This window comes from Vanellus vanellus, assembly GCF_965231255.1.
Source record: "Vanellus vanellus genome assembly, chromosome: 8".
Classification (NCBI taxonomy): Eukaryota; Metazoa; Chordata; class Aves; order Charadriiformes; family Charadriidae; genus Vanellus; species Vanellus vanellus.
Window position 1 is genome coordinate 10,932,482 of NC_138913.1, and position 12,632 is coordinate 10,945,113.

Sequence of the window (12,632 nt, forward strand, 5' to 3'; positions counted from 1 at the left end):
ACAGCAGTCTCAACTGAAAACTTGCTCCTGAAGGACCAGGTTCATGTCATCATCAGGTGGAAGAGATACCAAAAAGATGCTAAATAAGATGTCTGTGCTACTAAAGATAGAAGTCACAGCCACATTTAGATGTGCACACTATATACTTCAGTAGATGTCGCCCCAAAAGGCAATCCTGGTGAATCATGAGCTCTTTAGTGAGAGTGAACATAATTATACATTTATTAACAGTGGGTAACAGATGGACTAGCTGGTTTAGCAGCTGGGTTTCTAGTCATTATTCATGCAGATTGAAGTAAAGAATGATGTATCTAAAGAAAGCAAGTAGGAGCTGACATCTCCTGAAACTGAGCTCTAGTTGTGCAATCCCTGCTCATCAGTGTTCTGGCAAAGGCGATGTCACTGTTTGGATTAGGAAATTTCAGAAATCTCCTTTTAGAAATCTCATACCATGATTTGAATTTACCATGAAACTGTCACATACTTCACGGGAAACCTGGAAGATTCCAAGTTCCTCTCCTGCATCTGCAAGCCTGGTGCTAGAGTACATACTGTATATTATTTGATTGCCAGAACTAGCAGGTCAAAGAAATTGTAAACAAGCAGAGTTTATTCATAGTAGGTCATGTTAAGGATCAAAATGATTTGTTAGGGTGTTGTTAGCAAGAGGTAATGTTTGTCAATTCGTCATTCCCAAAGGATCCTGCCTAAACAAAAGCATGCTTCCTCAGACGTAGGAGTGGATAGGAAAGATTCTGGAAATTCTCCAGGGGAGAGAGAAAGTCCAAATTCCGGGAGTCCCATGCTTGTTATTTAAATGCAGTCACAGGGTTTCTTTAATGTTAACTTATGGTGGTTTTTTTTTTTTTTTTTTTTGTCATTCCACTGCAATTATAATCTAAACAAACGAAATGATAAGAATTTATAAGATGCAGTGTTTTTAATGCACTGAGAAAGCTTACTTTGTATTCTTTAGTATCTCAATGCAATTTGAAACCCACATTATGATGACTTTAGTACATTAGGCTGCTCGGCTTGCTTTGTCATCCTTTTTTAAAGTTATTTTACAAATTTGTTATGCTTTGACAGATATTTCTACTCTTTGTAACTGTAATCAAACTTGTGTTATGAAATCTCAATTATGTCTTCCTTGAGTGAATTGAAAGTACATCCAGACACAGAATTTTCTATCCCAGTCAAAGTTTTGTCTCACTGAATAGGTGTGCATTAGGCCAACAGGGAACACTTTAAAAAATGCTTAAATGATTTAGGAGCCAAGCACTATAGAAAGCCAGTGGGATTTAAGCTGCTTTGGTTAATTAAATTGTCCCACAGGCTCAGTCTATTCAAGATATTCAGACTTGTGCAGAGGATATAGGGTGGACAGGAGGACCTTTTGCTGACCAGCTGACTCACTTGTCTGAAATGTATGCACAGTGATTTGTGGCTTTGCATCTGTAATTGCTTCAACTACAAGTCTCCAAGGTGTGTTCCTGCTTCAGTTTTGCATAGTTTTGTTTCTTAGCCTAAATTCTCTTATTCCCAGTAAGATATTTTTTTTTCTTGATTTGACATTCATTTGTTAAACTGTTTAAGACTAATTTACTTGTTTTTTAAAGAAACAGCAAAGTTGTGTGTATTCCATATTTCAGGTTATTCATCCATTAATTCATTTCTTCTTGGAGTTTGGAGCTTAAGTTCAGACTTGTAGTGATCTTAGTGCCCTCGGAGGTCTGAAGTTATCTTTTACATATTTCTTATTCTGGAATAATGACCTTCTCTATGACTTTTTAAGACAGATGGTTTCTCTTTTATACAGTGGGAAAGTTCTTGCAACCTGCTGCTGGAAGGAAGTGGCAGAAATGTTCTGAGGCCTCAGAGGAACCTGGAATTTTCAGCCCTGTCTCAAGGGGTCAAAAATCTAAAGAACTAAGGGAAGTTAAATACTTCTTATTTTTATAATAGATACATATAGTTTCATCCAGTGGCCTTTGATCTTGTGAAAAAATTCCTATTTACTTCAGTTAGCATTACATTGGGCTTCTAATAAAAAAACCCTAGTGTTAATTTTAGAAAATTTTAATTTTAGAAGTATATAAATTATTGTTAATTGTTTGAATTAGTATAAAGTAAGAAAACTATCATATGGGATCACTTATAGTAGTCTTGTGATTTTAGTAACTATTCTGGTAGTAAGAAGAATGTTGGCACAATAAAATCCCAACCCAAATACTTGAAACAGAAATATACTTTTCTTTCTATGATTTTCTTAGCCATTCAGTCCTCTGCATGCTATAAAACTCGATAGTTATAGTTTTAGGTCTGGAATGTTTTCCTTGATTGAACAATTAGATTCTTTCTTGCAGTTTTTTGTAGTCAGGCCCAGGACATGGAGTCATCTTAACTCAGTTCTGTGTTGTGTTAAAGACTCCCAGTGTGACCACAATCATGTAATTTTAGCACTAAAATTGAGCACGTGATATTTATTAGAGATTTGCCATTGACTTTTATTGGAATGAGAGTTCTTTCTGCCCTTCAGTTTTCTCTCCTGTAAACTGGGGGTGATAGTATTTGCCTCAGAGGTTACATGTGGGCAAATGTTTGAAAAATGTGGAGATGAGTAATGGTAGGAGGCTTAGAAATCTTTGATAGAAGTTACGTGCATACTTTCAGGGTAGAGTTTGTTCTTTCTATTACAAAAGTAAAGAGAGCTAGAGAGATTAAGCAGGTGGCAGCTGCTGATAACATCCTGACAGAGTGCTGTGGTTGCATTTATTAAGTCAATTTGAAGACTTTGCACTACTATGAAATAATGTATGTCATACATTTCTGTGAGATAGTCTGCAAAGAATATTTTTTCCAGTTCTGAGAGAAAGGTAAATATGAGTCTATGCATTATTTTGAAGAAAACTTTTTTTCTTCTGATATTGGTTAACCATGGATGTAAGTTACTTACTCGCATGGTTATTCAATTTGGAATCTACTGATGATGCTTCAGTTTTTTAATTGCTGAGCTGATTTCAGTTTAATTTTTGACACAGCCACTACAGGCAGACCTATACTATGTTTTTTGTTTTGAGTGCCTTTCCTCATCGATAAAAAAGTTGAGTGTTATGTTCTCAGTAGGAGAAACTTCTGCATGGGAACAAATGTACGTGAACCAAGCCAAGATGAAAACACAAGGGCCAAGCAGTTCTTTGATTTTACAGGAGTATATTCACAGGATCAGAGTTTGTGGTAAAAAAAATAAATATGTATGTATGTTGTAGATGTACTTACCTTGATAGATGCCCTATGTCCTGACTGATGAGACCAAGTCATATGACTCTGTCCTTCCCCATCCAAATTACACTTTTAGACATCAGAGCAAGCACAATGGACTTTTCAGAGTTTGTGTACAGTGCTATGAGTTTGAGGGCCCATCTCAGATTAGTGACAACAAAATGGCCAGGTTTTTTCAACTGATTCAGCATCGCATAGAAAGCTTTGGGATGAGTGTCTTACAGGCTTTGTTGTCAGAATATGTAAAACATGTACATCCCTAAACAGCAGGAGTGAGATACCATAGAAATTACTTCATTGTTCTTTAACAGAAGCTCTTTCTGTCCATACGCAGCCTTGTGTGTAAACGAGTCTCTTCCTCCTTCTCTAGCAGAGCATTTTAATGTCCAAAATAGTATTTTGCAGTTTATAGAGCTTGTTACAACATGTAAATGTTAACAATAAAGATAAATACTTTGTCATTAATAAAATGAGCTATGTAGTCAGAAGCGTTGCCTTGAGGTAAATCTTAATTTCTACAAACTCAAAGCTTTCTACTGAGCTTTACCTTTTGTAAGAAAATAGAGTCTATTAATTTCTGCAGGTAACGATAGCTCAGATTCCCCGAGTTATGTTTCTGTCACTGATACTGGCTTAATGTGAAATTATAGATGACTGGTTTCAGCTTTGTGTCCTTGTTTCTGTAAAATGGAAATGATAATCTCCTGTCTTTGAAGGATCCCTTAAATTGTAAACTGTTTAAGGCTGGGACTGATTGCTTTATGTGCTATGCTTCAGCCTACAAAGCAGTCAGTTCTGGGTGGGAAGCTGAGGTTCTACCTTGGTAAAAGCTTGAAAAATTAATCTAGATAAACATTGCAACTTGTTTAATCATTTTTGTTTGTTTGTTTGTTTTGTTAATCTGTCTGAGATTTTTTGGATGAAAAATGTAAATATTACACGGCTGTTCTCTTTAACGGTTAGAGATGCATGCTATTGTCATGACTGGATCTGAAATATATGCTCATGATGCTGAAACTGCCAAGTCAGCTGCTAAGAAACTGTCTAATAACTGTTCTGCTCTGTTGTTTGTGAGGGTTTTTTAGTGTTGTGAAGCCTCTGTAGGGCCAGTCCTTAGTCCCAATTATTTGTGCTTTAACCCATCCCAGAATGCTATTATATATTGTTTTGTGTGATAACTGAATACTGCCAGATGAGACAAAAATGAACATGTAAGATGCAGGATAGTAGGGAATTCATTCTTTTCCTTTCAGGTTGCACTCAGCAACAGCTGCCCACGTTTTCTTGGGGTCCACTGATGCAAGCAAGCATGGACATCCACTGATGTGCGCACAGACAGTATGCAGGTGATCATGTTATTTTAGCCAGGAGTAACTGTGGCATTGCTTGTGCTAATCCGGGGCATACACTTTAACATGTCATGTCACAGCAATCTGCAGTGGCCAGAAACCTTTGTTCTTTACACAGCAGGAGACAGAGATGATAGATCATGCTGAATTACAGAAATATGTTGATTCATTTATTTCATGCCTGTATTGAAAGTGACTAGATAATAATTTACTAGCAATTTTTTACAATAAATACATAAAGAAAATATATGTGCCTCTGGTCAAAGTAGTTTTATCTTGTGCTGGGTACTTTAATTTAAAAGCTTCTGGTAATCGTTTCTGAGTCTTAAGGAGCTGTTTATTTGCTATCATATTCAACATTTATTTGTTGCTCATTCTTCTGATTATTTTAAAAGTAGCAAAGTCAGGAAAATCCAAATTTCTAAGCAGGCTGATACTTTAGTATTCAGTAACCACCCAGTTACTGGTATTTTTTCTTTGCTTGCTCTTTTGTCTTCTGCAGCTTGTCTTACCATTTCTAAATATATTCTGATATACACTTTTTCATGGATTACAAGACTACAAGATCTTGTATGACATTATTCCTTTTATTTCAGCAGGAATTTAACAAACCACTGATTTCATTTATGTATTAATAATGAATAAAGACTTAGTCAAACAATGACAAGATACTTAGAGTTTCAGGACTTCATTTGGATGTGATATTTTGTGTATCTTAAGACCAGAGGGGTTTTGTTTGGTTTTTTGTTTGGGGTTTGTTTTTTTTTTTTTCACATTTCTGGCCAAGAAAGCTGAGTATCACAGAGATGATTTTGCAGTATATTATGCAAAAGGAATTCTTGGATTTCCTTTACTATTATTCATTTGCATTACTAACATTCAGCTCTTCTGGGAATACAACTTTGTATCCCTGGGAGAACATTTTTTTCTGAAATCACGTTGGAATTGTGTTTGTTAATTCACATCACATCAGAATTGTCTTTGCTAATCTACTGGGCAAACAAACTGTGCATCTTTATGCAGAATGAAAGAAAGAAAAGTGAGAACCATGAAGGACTGCTGCCTCAGAGCTGCTGTTGCCATAGAGCTACTAACGAGGAAAAAACTGCAGCATGGATTTCTTCTGCTGCTGAAGGTAAGATGAGGGCACAGCAAAGACTGTAGGGGGGGGAGGGGAGGCAGAGGGAGGGAGAAGAGGAAGAAAGTCTGCGTCCTTGCTGTCTAAAAAAGGAAATTCAGTTTCAGTGTTCATGAGCAGAACTGCTGGTGCAGAAGAACAAAGCTATCTCAGTTGTTTAGGGTAGCAAGAGTGATGAGCAAGCAAGCGCACTCCCATGCTTTCAGGAGGAAATACTGCAAAGAAAGGAGGGAGAAGGAGAGTGACTTTATCATTTAGAAAATACTCACTGCTGCTTCAAGATAGCTGCTTTTTGATACTACTTTGGCATTAATATTGTTCCCCTGGGTAAAGGCAGCTGTGAAAAAAATCAGTAGGTAGATAAGCAAGAAGAAAAAGTGGTGCTAAAAAATTCTGCATAATCTCGAGCTGATTAATTCTGTCTGTATTAAAAAGTGTCAATTGTTACATTCAGCTGTGCAGTGCTGTGAAACCTTTCACAATGCAAGTGAATTTTTTTTTTTTTTTGTGGTAAGATCTGTTATCAACCTTTTATCAATAATCTTTACTCTTTTATCTAAGGAGATGTCTTTTGAGTGAAAATGTATGATAAATGACTGAAAAGTAAATATTAGATACTCAAGAATACTAACTACAGAACTGACATCAGGCATTCTTTCTGTGGAATCTCTCTTATGGGGTGAGCTTTGTAGGCTAAGACTCTATGGTAATTGCAGAATTATCTGCAAAACACTCATCCAAAAGCTGCTGCTGCTGTTTAGCATGTTATATATTGCAGCTTATTACTAGTTTTCATCTGCACCTTCTGTCAGTCTTTTGGCTCTTTCTGGGACAACTGAACCCACGTGCCCTGAACAGCAAACCCGGCACACCTGCCATGTTTGCATAGTGGGGCCTTGAAGAGAATGAAACAACCTTTAGAGGCCATGAAAACAGTCTTAGCTATGTTGATATTGCTTAACCATCTGATTGCTGTATTATTGAGTGTGCTTGGATAGAACAGCCCTTTCTCACAATTTCTTGGTTTGCGCTTTGTTACCATTTGTTAAATGGTATTTGACTATTTCTCCTGGAAACTGAAGTTTGGGCAGAGTGAATTTCTCCTATAGCAGACTACTAGCTTGATCAAGAATCAGCAATTCAGGCTGTAAATAAATAAAAGTGTATTAAGGATTCAGAATTTTTTTTAGCATTACAGTCTCTCACTGTGAAATTGTTTGAGATTATAGCACTTAGTTTATACGTGCCATTTCCCTGTAATGAATGGCATTGCGTGAGGTATATTGATCATGAATACATCAGTTTCCATTTCAAACCTATAAGGATGTGTACGTGTATTTTTTCTAGTCAGACTCATTTTGTGATTCTGACTAATTTTGTCAGGTTCACTAGCTGCAGACAGTTTTTCTACAGTCTTCAGAACCATTGTTTTTATTTGCTATAGACCCCAATACAGTCAGTCTTTGATGACATCCTGTTAAGGTTTCCGTGCGTCCTTTCAGCCAGCACGTGAAGATCAAGTCTTAATCCATGATTGAGGCAACCCCTGGCAATACAAGTGATTATTAGTCATTATTAGATTATTTTAGTCATCTTCTGCTCTGAACAATTGCTAGTATATTGCTGAAGTGAATAATTGTGTTAGGACTGAGTTCCACAGAGCAACAGGTGCCACATTTCAGAGGAGTTCACTCAACTTCTGGATCAAACCAGTTTGGGTTCTTCAGAGATCTGATTATTCAAACAAGTATGATGGTATAATAAACACCTCTGTGTAGAGTAACTGTTCAAGAAGAAATGGATGGTCCCTATGCAGACTAAAATTTAGTTGCCTTAGATAAATGTTTCGTGGGAGCTTAGTGTTGCAGTCTTAGATCAATTTAATATAGTTCTTTGTTGACAAAAAGAGGTAGCCAGAAGCGCAGTGTTGCTAACTGACAGGTTATTTTCATAAGTTTGCAAATAGTAGGTATGTTTATTGGTTCCAATTGATGGGGGCTAATATGTATTTACAGTGAACAAGAGAAGAGGTACAGTAGTGCTAAAACAGAAATGTCTTGGTGGATTAACTGTGTCCAGCACATGGAGTGCAGTTGCATTATAACCTTCATATCCACTGTTCCTAAGCTAGACCGTCAGCTACAACCAACAAATCTATCAACTTTAGTGAAAGTTTCAGAAGTGTCTTGGTTGACTCATGGTAGAAAAGTAACTTAATCTGAAGCTAAATGAAGCAGAGGAGTTGTTTGTAAATCTGCTGACCTGTCCATACATTTGTGTGGAACTCTGAAGAAAGAGGCAATCTTGTAGTTTATGCTTGTTTTTCCTGCTTCTTCCATCTGACTTATGTTGTGGGGAGTGGTCAAAAGAATAAGGAAGTATGGCAAAGTGTTGACCAAAACACTCTAATCTCTGTATTTGGGCCAGGAAAAAAAGCTATTAAGCCACTAGGGTGCTGTGGTTAATGCCAGCACCTGCACCAGTTCCCCAAACATCTCAAAATATAAGAGCTATTTTGGGGGTTAATGTTGCCCATAATTATCTTTTGCTGCTTGCAAGGAGGTGTTCCATCTCAGCTTCTTCCAAGTAGTATCAATTTTCTACACCCTAGGCAGGCTTTGGCTGAGTGCTCTAAGGCCTGGTGTTTAGAAATGCTGAGTACCTGCAATGCCGTTTAAAGTTAATGGGAGCACAGGCTTCTCAGCACAATTAAAATCAGGCCTCTGTGTTCACACAAGAGATTTTAGTTTAGCAGTCACAACACTGCTTAAGTGATCAAGCTGAATTCTAGATACCTTCCGGAACTGATTTTTTGAGGTATGTCCTGTTATATCCCTTGATTTTTATTAATTTTGTGGGCATTACTACTCTTTTAGTTGATATACAGCTAGTAGAACAGCTGGCACATATGAACAAAGAGCTATAATAGGTTTACTTCTCTGTGATGTTTATGGCATTAATCTTTATTGAATTCAATCCAATAAAGAACTTCAATAACTTCTGCTGACATTTTTAAAGGTTAGAATAAGAAATAAAACAATGTTCCTTTATTGTTTAAATTTCTTTATGTGTATCTGGTGGATTTTTCAAGGTACTGAACTATAATGTTTTGGTCATGTAGGTCAACGTCTTTCTTTAAACATGCCATATATGTCCCACTGTTCTGTTGATGAGCATTATGTTCCCCCCTTGAAATCAATAATTCTCCATTCTTTTCTACCCCAACTGTTTGAGTTTTTTATTGTAATGTAAGTTTCAGTTAGAAACGTGTCCTCCCTGGATAAAAGGTGCATCCTCATTCATTCTCTGCCTTAATCAGTTTTGTTTGTTGACTCCCTTGTTTCTTGCTCACACAATTATTTTTTTTCATTTCAAGCGAAGAAGCCTCTTAGAGCTCCTGTAATAAGTACATCCAGTGTAAGACAGAGAGTCATCCCCTGAATTTGTACAGTGACTTCTCATAAAAGATATTTTGGGTTCAGGCCCTTCAGTTTTAAAACAAATATACTTTGGCGTGACTCTGGATTCTGTGAGGAATTCTGATTCTCAGTGACTCACTTTGAACTAAAACAGCAAAGTAGTTTACTGTGTGAAACCAGTAGTTAATGACTGATCTTCAACACACAGATCAGCACTATTAGTATTTATGGCAGAAGGTAAAAGAATCACTATCAGGTTTATAATCCCCATTACTCTATACTGATAGGTGTTACTCCTTTAGAGCTTATGTTTGGGTTCTCACTGAGCAGCAGATTGAATCCAGTTCAGGAACAGCAGTAATACTAGTATTCATGGTAGCAAGATGCCTTACCCAATTAGGAAAACCTTCACTCTTTCTTCCTTAAAGCAGCCTTCCTCTTGTTTTAGAATGCAGTAGAAACATTGTGTTATTAATTACATTTTACCAAATGAACTTCACTTAAAGCTTAATTGAAACCGTGGAAGATGAATTATGCTCATGTCGTCTTGTAAACACAGAAGAATTAGGAGTTGTCTGTGAGTAGCTGGTCACAGAACTGAAAATATCAATCCCCACTGTTTTTTTTTTTAAGAACACTTGAGGAATTTGTATACCAGATTTGGTACAGCTTTGTCTATACGACAATGGCGGTGCAGCATTGTCATTTCTAATTCTGTAGCCGCTTAGACCCATTTTATGCTCAGATCTGATATTCCTAATTTGGGAGCAATTGCCTTGCTGTCTGAGAGCCCTGAGAAAACAAGGAAAGAAATGGGTTCTTACGTCTTACCAAATGCCAGTGTTCATCACTAATTCTCCCCATTTCCTGTTGTCAGGTGGCTGCACATCTCCCTCCCGTGGCTAGTTACACTATGTGAACATAGCATTAGGGGATGATTGGAATTGCCAAATGAGATTAAAAGGTCATGTCAGAATTATAGCAAAAATCCAATAGGCCATCCATAGTAAAGCTGAGGAATTTTTAATAAGTCAGTTAAAATACATATTTTGTCTCATTGTCACAGATGGAATGAACAATAGAGAGAGCACATTAAATCCAGGCAGCTGCAGAATGGCCATCAGGTGGCTCTGGATCTCAGCAGTATCATGAACAGAGGTTTAATTCAGACATATTTGCATACCCCAGACTCCCAGTTCCGATTATCTGTATCAATAAGAATGCAGTTTTTCTGGTGCAGGACTAGCTATTATTTTTTATGTTCATGAAATTACACTTAAAGCATTATCTTGCTCATGATAAGTAACTGGCAAACTTTTTATGCCGTATTGATAGAGCTTAATGTTTAAAACAGATTGCACAGATATGGTGTTTTTATCTGCAGTGTTACTAACCCAGAAGAAACGCTGAATGTTAGGCCTACTAAACCTTTCCTGGCAATCACAAAACCCTAATTTGGAGATCATCAAAACCCTGTGGCAAAAAGTCTGCCATCTGCTGGCCAAGGAGAAAAGTACTTGTTAAGCACTGCGGTGCACTGCATATAGCGCCCCAGCATGATTCCAGCAACAGGAGAAACTGGTAATTTTGCAGAGCTCTTCAGCAGCAGATCTGAAACCTGCCCGGTCAGTAGTTTTCTGACGACATATTTTTTTCCATCAGAAAGTGCTGTTTTGTTATAATTAAAACTTTCTGTGGGAACACATCAATGAGAAATTGAAATGTTCTGTTCTAAAAATATCAGAACATTCTGTTTCAAAATTCTTAGACACGAACACTTTTTTTTTTTATTCCAGAATGATTTTTTTTACTAATTATTTTTGTACATTATAAAAACAAGAAGTTGAAATTGTTGTCTTTGTATTAAACATTAATGAAACCTCACATCATCACTATAGCACATGGTAAATTCCAAGCAGTCAAGAATCTAGGAGTCTTGTTTTTTATTACCCTGCTCTCACCATTCAGTCTATGTCTCACTACTTGTGGTCACGTATGTATGCTCTGTAGGGAGAATATGTCAAGGGTGTGACTTTTCATTCGGATAAGGGAGATCAGAGATAGGAAGAAAACTTTGTTTTTCTTATTTTTCCATCTTTATTTCTGTTATTGTAATTTTGCATGAATTGCTTAAATTGCTACAGTAATTTAATTAAAAACTGGTTTGAGCTTATACACCTTTTAATAATACAGCATACACAAATAATTCCCAATTATAGCTAAAATCATACCAGCCAGTATTCAGAAAAAAGAAGCAAGCAACTAAAGATAACTCTCAAAGCTTTCCTTTGCCTAGCTTTGTAAGTTTAGTACTTGTCGTGCACTAAAAAGAAAAATAGACTTTGCATTTTATGTTGCAAAGAAAGGAATGAAAGAAAAAAATGCAGGATTTGATTAGCGATAGAACCAGGATTTGTTATTTTTGTATCTCTCCCTAAAATTGGGCTCCAGCTAAGTTGTATGACTTCTTAAAGTCTGGTAACTTAAAGATTGGTTTTCAGAAAGAAAGGAAGTACAGTGGTTCTGATTATATATCACCAGTCATGACAGATGATTATCTATCTAATATATGCCTATATGGCAGCCAATTACACTGTGTTAAAAAAAAATAAATGTTTAGGTATACATAACCAGACTGAATTTATACTCACAAGGACATTTTCTAATTTTGGACTTCATGACTTTTAAAATATCATTTTAATGTATCTTTTAATGAAATCAGAAAAACAAAACAAAACAAAACAAAATGAAGAAAAAGAAATTGCATGTGAAAAAAGCATAGTGATTCTCCCTCATCGTGGATCATCATCAGGGCTGAGTTCTTTTGATGACAGTGCAGTCATGTACCATGTAAGCTGAGGAAGTAACTGAACGGAGAAGGTTGTTTACACCTGTAGGAGCCAGGCACAGGAGAGGGGAAGTGTGCCTATGCTGTCAGGGAATGTTTAGATTCAGTAACTTTGAGTTCGGTTCTGTGATATGTAGGGGATTGTCCTGTTGTGATTGGAGAGGCCCTCCTGCACAGGTAGGTCTTTTGCTTTTTATTTTTGCTCTTGCTTCCCCTCTCCAGTTCCTGTCCTTTTTTGCTCCTTGACGATGCTACCTCCATCATGTCATTTCTCCATCCCATTCACTCTGTTTCCATTTTGCCACCAAATGGCTGTTTTCTTTTGTTCTTTTCACCCCATCCATATTGTTCCACCCTGCCTCTGTTCTTTCTGCTTCTGTGTCTTCTGACCTTTCCTTGTAGCTATCTTCTCTTTCAAGATCCTCCTGGACCTTTTGTGCCAAGACCTCCTGATCCTGTTCATCCATCTGTTTCACATTCTCGAAGTAGTCTTCATCTCAAAGCAGTTCTTCCTCACTGGTGAGGTGATGGCAATAGAAGCATAGCACACAAAAGAAGGACACATTCCCAGCTGTTGAATATATAGTATTTGTGCC

At 36.9% G+C, this 12,632-nt stretch overlaps 1 long non-coding RNA gene across 1 annotated transcript in view; it reads left to right on the plus strand.

Moving 5' to 3' along the window:
- The window catches only part of LOC309675045, a 52,156-nt gene that overhangs the window by 2,453 nt on the left and 37,071 nt on the right, over window positions 1-12,632 (plus strand). Inside the window, exons 2-3 of the long non-coding RNA XR_014269443.1 lie at window positions 4,536-4,628; window positions 5,655-5,766. This is a non-coding gene — a long non-coding RNA (uncharacterized lncRNA). The remainder of the gene's footprint in view (window positions 1-4,535; window positions 4,629-5,654; window positions 5,767-12,632) is intronic.